The following is a 14,178-nucleotide window of genomic DNA, read 5'->3' as shown; positions in this document are numbered from 1 at the left end:
CAGGCAGTTTGTGGCTGCCTGCGCCACCTGCGCCCGCAGTAAGTCCTCCCACACACCCCCTGCGGGTCTGCTCCAGCCTCTTTCTGTCCCTGGACGTCCCTGGTCTCACATCGCCCTGGATTTCGTCACTGGCCTTCCGGAGTCTCAGGGAATGACGACCATTTTGACGGTAGTGGACCGTTTCTCCAAGGCGGTTCGGCTGGTAGCCTTACCCAAGCTCCCTTCAGCCCTTGAAATGGCTCAGCTCTTATTTGACCAAGTCTTCAAGATCCACGGTATTCCCCTGGACATTGTATCCGACCGGGGTCCCCAATTCGTGTCCCAGGTCTGGCGTGCTTTTTGTAAAGCCCTGGGAGCCACAGTCAGCCTCTCGTCCGGTTTCCACCCCCAATCCAACGGGCAAGCGGAAAGAGCTAACCAGGAGGTGGAAGCCGCCCTGCGTTGTATGTCGGCCAACAGCCCCTCTCTCTGGAGCACCCACCTCGCCTGGGCCGAATATGCCCATAATACCCTCATCTGCTCTGCCACCGGCCGATCCCCGTTTGAGGCCTCCCTTGGCTACCAGCCACCACTATTCTCTGAACAAGAGGCAGAGGTGGCAGTTCCCTCAGTTGAGCACCACTTACGGCGCTGCAGGAAGATCTGGAGGTCCGTACGAGCTACCCTGCTTAAGTCCCAGACCGTCACCCAGCGTTCGGCCAACCGCCACAGAAGACCCAGTCCGCAGTATCTCCCGGGCCAGTCTGTTTGGTTGTCCTCCAGAAACATACCCCTACACTCTGAGTCCAGGAAGCTGGCGCCTCGTTTTATTGGACCTTATACCATCCAAAGGATCATTAACCCCACTGCTGTCCGGCTCACGTTGCCCAAACATATGCGGATTCATCCTACTTTCCACGTCTCGCAGTTGAAACCGGTCAAACAGTCCAATCTGTGCCCTCCGTCCAAACCCCCTCCACCCGCCCGACTTATTGATGGGCACCCGGCCTACACAGTCCGCCGCCTCCTGGATTCCAGACGCCGCGGCCGGGGCCTCCAATATCTGGTGGACTGGGAAGGCTATGGTCCAGAGGAACGCTCCTGGATTCCCCGCTCTGCCATTTTGGACCCTCACCTTATTCGGGAATTTCACCGGGACAACCCCGACAAGCCTGGTAGGTCGCCTAGAGGCGCCGTTAAAGGGGAGGGTACTGTTAAGAGCTCCTCCTGAGCTGCTGTTCTCTGTGGCCGCTCCTCTGGTGGTTTTGGTGACATCTAGCGGTGGCTGAAGGTACTTCTCCTCCCATTCCAGCCAATAGATCTCTCCCCTGCCTAATTTGACTCACCTGGCCCTAATTACCTTCTCATCAGCCTCCTGGTTATAAGCCCATGCCTTCCTCTCAGTCAGGACCAGATTGTCAGTTGTTGTTTGCTATGCACACTGTCTGGTTTCCCTTGCGCCTGCTATCTGTTCCTGTGTTCCTGACTTCTCTGCCTGGTTCCTGGATCCCTCGCCGGCTCTCTGTTCCTGTGTTCCTGCCTTCTCTGCCTGGTACCTGGATCCCTCGCCGGCTCTCTGTTCCTGTGTTCCTGCCTTCTCTGCCTGGTACCTGGATCCCTCGCCGGCTCTCTGTTCCTGTGTTCCTGACTTCTCTGCCTAGGTACCTGGATCCCTCGCCGACTCTCAGTTCCTGTGTTCCTGCCTTCTCTGCCTGGTTCCTGGATCCCTCACCGGCTCTCTGTTCCTGTGTTCCTGCCTTCCCTGCCTGGTCCCTGGATCTCTCATCCACCTGCCACCTGCGGTTCCTGTCAGCCTCCTACCCCCAAGCATAGCCACTCGTACCCTCGCCTTCACCCTCGTTCCCTGGTTCTCTTTCTGGACTATTATTCTTAATAAATCACTTAAACCCTGCTCCTGTCTCTGTGGTTGTGTTCGCATCGTGGTTCCAATTCCAAACCCCTCTTAACAGAAAGAGAAGGAAAGAGGACTTCCCCAAACTGTTGGCAAAATGTTAAAATCATATCACTTACCTTATATCAGTTTTATATATTCAGAGGAGCGTCTACATACTTTTGTCCATACAGTCTATGTAACGATGCTCTTCGTCCTCTGTGTTTTTAGCACCTGTACGTCCAGCCGGTGGAGCTGCGTGCAGAAGGACTGCCCGAGTACCTGCTCCGTGGAGGGGGGGTCTCACATCACCACCTTCGACGCAAAGTCGTACGACTTCCATGGCGACTGTACCTACATTCTCACTGAGGTCAGGAGACATTATCACAGCACCATCTCTATCTAATTCTGTTCCATTCTACCGCTTTACACCATCACACATCAGCTTCAACTCATGGACAGATGACCTTACACCTTCCCAGAGCTTAGCGTTTCTTATAACGGCAAGTCATTAAAACTGGTTATGTGAATTTTATTCATGTTTTTATTTTTATTCACAGCAAACTGGAGGAGCAGATTTTGTGGTTGTGGGAGAACTGGTACGATGTGGTTTAACCACCACTGAGACGTGCCTGAAGGCCGTAACGCTGTCTCTGCACGCCGGAACCACCGTACGTACCAACCACACCACACCATCACAATACATCACGTCGACTTAACACATTTATAAACATCTGTATTAGACTTCCACACACGTTAAATAAAGCATAACGTTTGTGTTTAGGTCTTTAACATCCTGCCTGATGGGAAGGTCTTCATCAACAGAATCTTTTCTCAGCTGCCGCTTTCCACAGGTGGGTCGTCATTAACGTACAACATCCAGACTGACCGAGGAGAGCCGTGACTACCACGTGCATGTGCACTACAGACCGCTTTTATTCACCTGCTCCAGGCGGGTTCATACAGAGGGTCACACACCAATCTTCATTATCCCCAGTCTGTGTAGTGCCATCAATCAGCCAGCAGAGGGAGTAACTGCAGCAGTTGTTGAGGAACCCATACAGGCGTTCCTCCCTCCCTCAGACGAGTCAGTTGTTGTCCTTGTCCTTGCAAGCTGAGATTCAAACTCGCAAGCTCAAGATGTCGCACCTGAGAAAATGATCCACATAGTCTCTGCTGTAAAGATTCTCTGGCTTTAATGAATACGGCATTAACAAACGTGTTTATATACAGTAGAGTGATATGCGAGATGTGGTAATCAGATCGAGGGTTGTGCAGCCTGCAGCCGATTCACAATAGGGAACTGGAAATGACTCGGAGAGAAAATCCAGAAAAAAATGCAGATAAAAATCACTTACTTTCTTTACCGCTTATCCAATAACGGTCGCGGGAACGGGTGCTGGAGCCTGTCCCAGCTTTTCAATGGGTGCAAAGCACACAGTAACACCCTGGATGGGGCACACACACACATACTCATTCACCTATAGGGTAATTCAGTGTCTCCAATTAACCTGACTGCATGTTTTTGGACTGTGGGAGGAAACCAGAGCTCCCGGAGGAAACCCAGGAGAGAACATCAGGATAAAAATGATGTTGTGTTTAATGAAAACAAAAAGCATGTTGTTAATGTTGTCAGTATCACATAAAGTAAATAAAACCGTGTGTTTCTCCTCGTCCAGCGGGCGTGAATATTTTCAGACCGACCACTTTTTACATCATCGTCCAGACGTCTTTCGGACTTCAGATGGAGATCCAGCTGGTGCCCATAATGCAGGTCTATATAACTGTGGATGTGACGCACAAGCAGAAATTACTGGGTGAGTTCCTCAGGGTTCCTGAACGTATAACGAGTCTTCCTGACCGTCCACTAAATTACGTGGTGTTTTATCATCCGTGGTCAGCCTGGGTTACGTCAGATGATCTAACGAAGAGTCTTTAATGACTCTGGAATCTTCTGTGATCAGGTCTGTGTGGGAACTTCAACGACGTCCAGAACGACGACTTCACCACCATGAGCGGGTCGCACGAGGGAACCGGCGTCGGGTTTGCGAACAGCTGGAGGACCAGAGCGAACTGTCCAGAGGTGAAGAACACCTTCGAGAACCCCTGCAGTCTCAGCTCGGAGAACGGTACGTGTGCTTCTGGCCCACCGTAAACCTGATCGGTCTATATACCGTACAAACACTCCATGTGGACAGAGGTTAATGAATTTATGCATTACATTTGCTAACAGAAGGAAATGATATGCTTCTGAACTTGCAGCAACAGTTTAGGGAAGGGCCTTTAAAGCTCTTTAAAGACATGAATCGAATAGAACGCCCTTATCTGTCATATATACATATACAGGTGTGAGAACAGGGTCAGCCATTGTACGGCGCCCCGGAGCAGAGAGGGTTAAGGGCCTTGATCAAGGGCCCGACAGTGACTCTCAGCCTTTCAGTTGGTAGCCCAAAGCTCAACCCACTGGGCTCCCACCGTCCCAAGAAGCCCAACTGAACATCAAATCAATCAGTGCTCAGCTACACAAGTGCTCCTCTGACTGAACGTGCACAAATTCCCACAGACACACTTCAAAGTCTTGTGAGAAGCCGTCGCAGGTCACACCGAAGTCACTCTGTTTTAACACCATTTGCTTTCGAAACAGGATGTCCAACAAGCTCAGGATCAGACGTCCAAATATTTGTGGTCATATTTGTGTATCTATATAAACTTTACAGTTTATATAGACTTTATAGATATACTGTATAGACATATACAGTGTATCACAAAAGTGAGTACACCCCTCACATTTCTGCAGATATTTAAGTATATCTTTTCATGGGACAACACTGACAAAATGACACTTTAACACAATGAAAAGTAGTCTGTGTGCAGCTTATATAACAGTGTAAATTTATTCTTCCCTAAAAACAACTCAATATACAGCCATTAATGTCTAAACCACCAGCAACAAAAGTGAGTACACCCCTAAGAGACTACACCCCTAAATGTCCAAACTGAGCACTGCTTGTCATTTTCCCTCCAAAATGTCATGTGACTCGTTAGTGTTACTAGGTCTCAGGTGTGCATAGGGAGCAGGTGTGTTCAATTTAGTAGTACAGCTCTCACACTCTCTCATACTGGTCACTGAAAGTTCCAACATGGCACCTCATGGCAAAGAACTCTCTGAGGATCTTAAAAGACGAATTGTTGCGCTACATGAAGATGGCCAAGGCTAAAAGAAGATTGCCAACACCCTGAAACTGAGCTGCAGCACAGTGGCCAAGATCATCCAGCGTTTTAAAAGAGCAGGGTCCACTCAGAACAGACCTCGCGTTGGTCGTCCAAAGAAGCTGAGTGCACGTGCTCAGCGTCACATCCAACTGCTGTCTTTGAAAGATAGGCGCAGGAGTGCTGTCAGCATTGCTGCAGAGATTGAAAAGGTGGGGGGTCAGCCTGTCAGTGCTCAGACCATACGCCGAACACTACATCAAATTGGTCTGCATGGCTGTCACCCCAGAAGGAAGCCTCTTCTGAAGTCTCTACACAAGAAAGCCCGCAAACAGTTTGCTGAAGACATGTCAACAAAGGACATGGATTACTGGAACCATGTCCTATGGTCTGATGAGACCAAGATTAATTTGTTTGGTTCAGATGGTCTCAAGCATGTGTGGCGGCAATCAGGTGAGGAGTACAAAGATAAGTGTGTCATGCCTACAGTCAAGCATGGTGGTGGGAATGCCATGTTCTGGGGCTGCATGAGTGCAGCAGGTGTTGGGGAGTTACATTTCATTGAGGGACACATGAACTCCAATATGTACTGTGAAATACTGAAGCAGAGCATGATCCCCTCCCTCCGGAAACTGGGTCGCAGGGCAGTGTTCCAGCATGATAATGACCCCAAACACACCTCTAAGACGACCACTGCTTTATTGAAGAGGCTGAGGGTAAAGGTGATGGACTGGCCAAGCATGTCTCCAGACCTAAACCCAATAGAACATCTTTGGGGCATCCTCAAGCGGAAGGTGGAGGAGCGCAAAGTCTCGAATATCCGCCAGCTCCGTGATGTCGTCATGGAGGAGTGGAAAAGCATTCCAGTGGCAACCTGTGAAGCTCTGGTAAACTCCATGCCCAGGAGAGTTAAGGCAGTTCTGGGAAATAATGGTGGCCACTCAAAATATTGACACTTCAGGAACTTTCACTAAGGGGTGTACTCACTTTTGTTGTCGGTGGTTTAGACATTAATGGCTGTATATTGAGTTATTTTGAGGGAAGAATAAATTTACACTGTTATATAAGCTGCACACAGACTACTTTTCATTGTGTCAAAGTGTCATTTTGTCAGTGTTGTCCCATGAAAAGATATACTTAAATATCTGCAGAAATGTGAGGGGTGTACTCACTTTTGTGATACACTGTATATTTATATAGTTATATAGACAACTTTAAAGTCAACACGAGATATTATCCGAACATTACGGCTAGTCGTCAAAGAAATATCCACTATTTACGATTCTGTTCCTTGTCCCTACAGAGAAGTACGCTCAGCGCTGGTGCTCCCTGCTGATGGATCCCCACGGCGTCTTCGCTCCGTGCCACTCCGTCATCAGTCCGGATATTTATGAGAAGGTAGAGCGCTCTGCACCACCACGATTCTGTTCTCATATCGAAGCTAAAGCTGAAGGTTTTAACCCGAGCGTGTGTGTTTATCCGGACAGAACTGCATGTACGACACGTGTAACTGTGAGAACAGCGAGAGCTGCATGTGTGCTGCGCTGTCGGCGTACGTCCACGCCTGCGCGTCGAGAGGAATCAACCTCGGCGGCTGGAGGAACCAAACCTGCAGTAAGTTTCCGTCCCAGTTCAGTGACGCCAGATTTATAATCATATTTAACTCACTAGCTCTGTGTAATGTTAGGATCCAGCAGTTCATCCCAGATGTGTTTAACGGGGCTGGGATCAGGGACACAGATGTTAGCAGTGGGTGTAGCTGAAACATCTAAACTTAATAACAGAACAGAAGGGCGTCTACATACTTTTGTCTATATGGTGTATCTCACTAATATAACATGCACCTGTTATGCTCTGTTACTGACAGGTATATACAGCAGCAGCTGCCCGAGCACCATGGTTTATTCCTACGACGTTCGTACCAGCGCTCAGTCCTGCCGCTGCCACAGTGACCCTGACTTCACCTGCGCCGTGACCTTTGAACCGGTGGATGGTTGCGTCTGCGCCGAGGGGGCGTATCTCGACGACGACGGGAAATGCGTCACGGCGGATCAGTGTTCCTGCCACTACAAAGGATCGGTGATACTTCCTGCAGAGGTCGTCAGCAAGGACGGCACCGTGTGGTGCGTTTACTACAAACATAAAGATTTATTTACATTTATTTACATTTATTTACATTTATTGTAAACAAACATAACATGTTAACATTTGAACTTTTTCAGCACCTGTAAGAACGGCAAACTGAGCTGCATTGGAACCCCCAGTGACGAGCCCTGTGAGTCCATCGTTTATTATTAATAATTCAAATTAAATGTGTTTTAAAAGGTTTTACACTGGGCACTCGGGTGGAACAGTGGTCTAACGCACTAGTGCACAGAGGAGAGTTCACACTCTCAGGTTCGAATCTCGGCAGAGCTGCCTGATTTGGGCATCTGTGTGGGAACCCATCACTGCCGGGTGAAAAGAAGCGGTTGCAGATTGGACGCATGTTGAAAGGGATGTCTGGTGATCAAGCTTTATCCATCCTTACAATCCATCATCCATCCATTCCTTTAATCATCCATCTTTACAATCATCCATCCATCCCCACATTTATCCATTCCTACAATCATCAATTAGTCTGTCCCTCCATCATCCACCCATCTTACAGTCATCCATCCATTTTTACAGTCTTCCATCCATTTTTACAGTCATCCATTCATCTGTCTCTCCACTTATCCGTCAATCGGTCCTTGCAATCATCCATCCATCCGTCCTTACAGTCATCCATCCATCCCTACATTTATCCATTATCATTTCTACAATCATCCATTATTCTGTCCCTCCATCCATCCATCCTCACAGTCATCCATCCATCCTTACAGTCATCCATCCATCCATTCTTTTATTCACCCACCTTTACAACCATCCATCCATCCATCCATCCTTATAGTCATCCATTCATTCCTACAACCACCCCTCCATCCTTACATCCATCCTTCCTTACATCCATCCATCCTGTCATCCACCCATCCTTACAATCATCCATTTATTTCTACAACCACCCATCCATCCTTACAATCATCCATCCATCCATCCATCCATTCTTACAATCATCCATCCTTACAATCATCCATCCTTACAATCATCCATCCTTACAATCATCCATCCTTACAGTCATCCATTCATTCATCCTTATAATCACCCATCCATCCATCCTTACATTCATTCATCCATCTGTCTCGAGGGGACGTCAACGGTGCAAGCGGCAGTGGATTCACGATGGGGAGTAGGAAATGACTAAATTGGAAGACAGTGTGGGAAAATGGGAATTGGGACTATATTTATGTATTTTCTATTTATTTAAGAAGTGTATCTGTTCTAATAATGCTCCAGAGTTTGTACCAGGAGACTAAAACATGTTCCGCTTGGGTTTTCAGCGTGTACTTCACCAATGACGTTCTTTAACTGCTCCAGCGCCACAGCAGGATCCTCCGGATCAGAATGTCAGAAGAGCTGTAACACCCTCGACATGAGCTGTGTACGTAACCCAAATAATACCAGTCTGATCTTATAGCTTAATAAAACAGACGTGTTAATACCACGCTCATTACTGTGTATAACAGATCAGTACCGAGTGCATCTCGGGCTGCGTGTGCCCCTCCGGACTGGTGTCTGATGGGAAGGGCGGCTGTATCAAGGAGGATCTCTGTCCTTGTGTCCATAACAGTAAAATGTACCAACCAGGAGAGAAAATCAAGGTCGACTGCAACGACTGGTAACCACATATCACCTCTTTATCCTAATGTTGGTATGGACACGGTGTGTGTGTGTGAGTGTGTGGTCTGTGATGGCCTGCTGACCCATCCAGAGTGTTTTCTACCTTTCGGCAAATGAAATGGACCCACTGCAACCCTGTTTCTGTTCTCTCTTCTTTCAAAACAGCGTCTGCAAGGACAGGAAGTGGCAGTGTAGCGCCGACCTGTGCCACGGGACCTGCACGGTTTACGGTGACGGTCACTACATCACGTTCGACGGGAGGAGATACACTTTCGACGGAGACTGTGCTTACACTCTGGTCAGGGTACGTATCAAAAAACTGCTCCTCGATGCAACAAGTAGTCCAACTGATACTGGATTTTATAAGAATAAGAAGAATTTGAGAATTATTGGGACGATCATGGGTTCTTACAGCAGCGTATTAGCTGAAGAACAAGGAACAGAACTGTGGGCCTTCCTTTATACTGCTCTAGTCACGTTACAGGTTCAGCACTTCCTCTAAAGCTTGGGTGTGAGCCGTTCTGTTGTAACCTGTTGTTCCTTATCTGCTTACAACATCCTGCAACCTTTGTACTTCCCACTCCAGCCGTGCTTCCTCAAGAAATTTAGGAGCCTATTTATGCTAATAGGCAAAGCAAGGTCGCCTTCCCATAATTCCTTTAACAACAGGAGAATATCTGCACGTGACTTCAGGAGCGAATCCTGAACGTTTCTGTGTCTCTCTGATGGTTTTCAGGATAACTGCGGCCACAGCGGCACCAACGGCACCTTCCAGGTCATCACCGAGAACATTCCCTGTGGAACGACCGGCACCACCTGCTCCAAGGGCATCAAACTCTTCCTCGGGGTACGAGATCCTATTTCCTCTGATCAGAAGTGTTTGGGTTCTTTCTATTTACTGTACGTTGTGTACACAAGAGTTCAGGTTCAGCATGGAACAGTGGGGGGCAATTACATGACAAACTGGGACTGTTGTGGAGGGTCCAGACCAACAGGCTGAAGTTCATTGTGCTAAATATTAATTGTAATTCTTTATAAATAAGAGTTTATTGCACCGTTAGCTTTGTTCTAGTTTGATATTCTTGTTGGATACTTGTTGGTCTTGACTGCTCCAGTCCTGGACGTATAAAAGTTTATAATAAAAGTCCTTGTTGGACGCTAGCACACCAGAGCTGGGATCTTGAATACATTGCATCGTATCTCAGTTGTAGCCTAGTGGTTAAGGTACTGAACTAGTAAGCAGAAGGTTGCCGGTTCAAACCCCACCACTGCAAGGTTGCCACTGTTTAGCCCTAGACCAAGACCCTTAACCCTCAGTTGCTTAAACTGTATACTGTCACAGTACTGAAAGTTGCTTTGGATAAAAGCGTCTGCTATATGCCAAAAATGTAAATGTAAATCTCAGCTCTGCCATCCGGCTGGACTGGGCAGCCACATGAACAACGATTGGCTGTTGTTCAGGGTGGTTCCTCATAACTGGTGCAATTATGGCCTCATGCAGGTGAAAAGAGGCAGTTGGTACTGAGCACGTGTCGGAGGGGGGCGTGTCAGTTGCGAAGCTCTTCAGTCGGCCGTGGAGGGTTGTATCGGTAGAGGTGAAGCGTCTGCATTTATTCTGAATCGCTGAATCATCCACTCTTCTGAGACTTCTTCTGGAGTGTGTCTGTGGGAATTTGTGCCTATTAAGTCAATAGAGACAGTGAATTCAGGCAATCATGTTGGGAGAGAAGTGTTGAGTTGGGTTGAGTGTTCACCAAGAATCATTTTTATACACCTGTCAGGAACGGATGTCATAACGAGGGGCGTCCAGATACTTTTGACAATACAGTGTATTAAACCCCCTGATTGATTTGTTTGTTTGTTTGTTGTTCAGAATAACGAGCTGGTTTTAAGTGATGGAGGATACGAGGTCATCCAGAGAGACTCAGGAGAGGAAATCCCTTACCAGATCAGAATCATGGGTCTGTACATGGTGGTGGAGGCTAAAAACGGCCTGATTCTCATGTGGGACCAGAGGACCAGCATCTTCATCAAGCTCAGTCCAGACTTCAAGGTGATCAAAGCACGTCCATCACTCCTTTGATCATGAAATCGAACAGACTTGATAAGGTATGATCATAACGTCGTACCTCTGTGTGATCTTCTCGGACAGGGCGACGTCTGCGGTCTGTGTGGAAACTACGACGGCAACACCAACAACGACTTCACTCTGAGGAACCAGGCGGTGGTGAACAACCCTCTGGATTTCGGGAACAGCTGGAAGGACTCGTCCAGCTGCCCCAACGCTGGACAGATCAAGAACCCCTGCGTGTTAAACCCCTACCGACAAGCCTGGGCTCAGAAACACTGTTCCATCATCATGAGCGAGACCTTCACGACCTGTCACGTATACGTACGTTACAACTTTACTACCACTCATTTATTTATTTTCCCCAGATTTTCCTCCCAATTCAGTCATATCCAATTACCCAGCTTACGTTGCAGACCTCCACTCTTTTCACTTGCACCAGGCGGGGTCATATGGAGATCCGTATTGCGCATGAAGAGTCACGCACTGATCCCTGTTATCACCCGTCTCTGTGCAGCACCCATTGATCAGCCAGCAGAAGGCGTAATTGCAGCAGTTATGAGGAATCCCTATAGTGCTCCCTCCTAGATTTACCCCTGCACCAATCAAGCGCCTTGACAGAAGGGCCTGGGTTCGATTCCCTGGCCAGGCAGTCAGTGTCCTTTCTGTATGTAGTTTGCATCTTTTCTCCGTGTCCGTGTGGGTTTCCTGCAGACGCTCCGGTTTCAAAGTCCAAAGTGTGTGTGTGTGTGTTTATGATGGACCGGCGACCTGTCTAGGATGTTTCAAGCCTTTCCCCCAATAAATCAGACCCACCGCAACTCTGACCAGGATGAAGCGGTGGCAAAACAGATAATAAATAAATGAATGAATGATCTGGTGCCCCCTCTGGCCGAAATATGTAAGTGCACGCAGGTCAATCTCAATGTCAGTGTCCTTCCTGTATGTAGTTTGCATGTTCCCCCTGAGTATGTGTGGGTTTCCTACGGGCGCTCCGGTTTACAAGTTCAAAGACGTGTGTGTTTATAAATCAGACCCACTGCAACCCTGACCAGGATAAAGCTGTGGTAAAACAGATAATAAATAAATGAATGAATGAATGATCTGGCGCCCCCTCTGGTCGAAATATGTTATTGCATGCAGGCTCATGTTGCAATACAGCTTCGTGTTTGTTTTATATATCAGTCCGCATGATGCCACAATTTTAGCCTTTAAAAGTCACGTGTAGCAGCGTTGTTGGCATTTTTAAACCAGTGTTGACGTTTTGTATGACTGTGTTGGTATACTGTAGGTGGACCCCATGCCATACTACACGGCCTGCGTTCGAGACGCCTGCGCTTGTGATAGCGGAGGAGACTGTGAGTGTTTCTGTACGGCCGTCGCCGCCTACACCCAGGCCTGTAACGAGGACGGAGTGTTCGTCTCATGGAGGATGCCCAAAATCTGCCGTGAGTCACCCGCCATACCTCTGCCTTGTGATCTATAACTATAAGTGTCTTCTTCATGCTCAAACCGTGTCCTTGTTGTTGTTGCAGCGGTGTTCTGTGATTACTACAACCCTCCCGACGAGTGTGAGTGGCACTACAAACCTCACGGATCCTCCTGCATGAAGACCTGCACGAACCCGGACGGAAAGTGTTCCCCTCAGATCCCACCACTGGAAGGTACGAAAAATGACTGGCATGAGATAGTAGGACGTACCATTTCAAAAATATGAGGACAGCACAGCCAAGGCAATAAAGGCAAATGTATCTCTATAGTGCTTTTTACAGTAGACATCGTCTCAAAGAACCACTCACTTTCTTAACCGCTTATCCAATCAGGAGCCTATCCCAGCTTTTCAATGGCCGCAAGGCACACATTAACACCCTGGAATGGGGCGCCAGTCCATTGAAGGACACACACACACATACAGTGTATCACAAAAGTGAGTACACCCCTCACATTTCTGCAAATATTTTATTATATCTTTTCATGGGACAACACTATAGACATGAAACTTGGATATAACTTAGAGTAGTCAGTGTACAACTTGTATAGCAGTGTAGATTTACTGTCTTCTGAAAATAACTCAACACACAGCCATTAATGTCTAAATGGCTGGCAACATAAGTGAGTACACCCCACAGTGAACATGTCCAAATTGTGTCCAAAGTGTCAATATTTTGTGTGACCACCATTATTATCCAGCACTGCCTTAACCCTCCTGGGCATGGAATTCACCAGAGCTGCACAGGTCGCTACTGGAATCCTCTTCCACTCCTCCATGATGACATCACGGAGCTGGTGGATGTTAGACACCTTGAACTCCTCCACCTTCCACTTGAGGATGCGCCACAGGTGCTCAATTGGGTTTAGTCCATCACCTTTACCTTCAGCTTCCTCAGCAAGGCAGTTGTCATCTTGGAGGTTGTGTTTGGGGTCGTTATCCTGTTGGAAAACTGCCATGAGGCCCAGTTTTCGAAGGGAGGGGATCATGCTCTGTTTCAGAATGTCACAGTACATGTTGGAATTCATGTTTCCCTCAATGAACTGCGGCTCCCCAGTGCCAGCAACACTCATGCAGCCCAAGACCATGATGCTACCACCACCATGCTTGACTGTAGGCAAGATACAGTTGTCTTGGTACTTCTCACCAGGGCGCCGCCACACATGCTGGACACCATCTGAGCCTAACAAGTTTATCTTGGTCTCGTCAGACCACAGGGCATTCCAGTAATCCATGTTCTTGGACTGCTTGTCTTCAGCAAACTGTTTGCGGGCTTTCTTGTGCGTCAGCTTCCTTCTGGGATGACGACCATGCAGACCGAGTTGATGCAGTGTGCGGCGTATGGTCTGAGCACTGACAGGCTGACCTCCCACGTCTTCAACCTCTGCAGCAATGCTGGCAGCACTCATGTGTCTATTTTTTAAAGCCAACCTCTGGATATGACGCCGAACACGTGGACTCAACTTCTTTGGTCGACCCTGGCGAAGCCTGTTCCGAGTGGAACCTGTCCTGGAAAACCGCTGTATGACCTTGGCCACCATGCTGTAGCTCAGTTTCAGGGTGTTAGCAATCTTCTTATAGCCCAGGCCATCTTTGTGGAGAGCAATAATTCTATTTCTCACATCCTCAGAGAGGTCTTTGCCATGAGGTGCCATGTTGAATATCCAGTGTCCAGTATGAGAGAATTGTACCCAAAACACCAAATTTAACAGCCCTGCTCCCCATTTACACCTGGGACCTTGACACATGACACCAGGGAGGGACAACGACACATTTGGGCAC

The 14,178-nt window shown here is 47.9% G+C and overlaps 1 pseudogene; it reads left to right on the top strand.

Annotated features, from left to right (window-relative positions):
- LOC134331204 (mucin-5AC-like) overlaps positions 1–14,178 on the top strand; it is a 48,286-nt pseudogene that overhangs the window by 15,696 nt on the left and 18,412 nt on the right.

The sequence above is a fragment of the Trichomycterus rosablanca genome, chromosome 17 (assembly GCF_030014385.1).
Source record: "Trichomycterus rosablanca isolate fTriRos1 chromosome 17, fTriRos1.hap1, whole genome shotgun sequence".
NCBI classification, from domain to species: domain Eukaryota; kingdom Metazoa; phylum Chordata; class Actinopteri; order Siluriformes; family Trichomycteridae; genus Trichomycterus; species Trichomycterus rosablanca.
The sequence above is the reverse complement of the archived record's forward strand: the minus strand, read 5'-3'. Positions and strand labels throughout refer to the sequence as shown.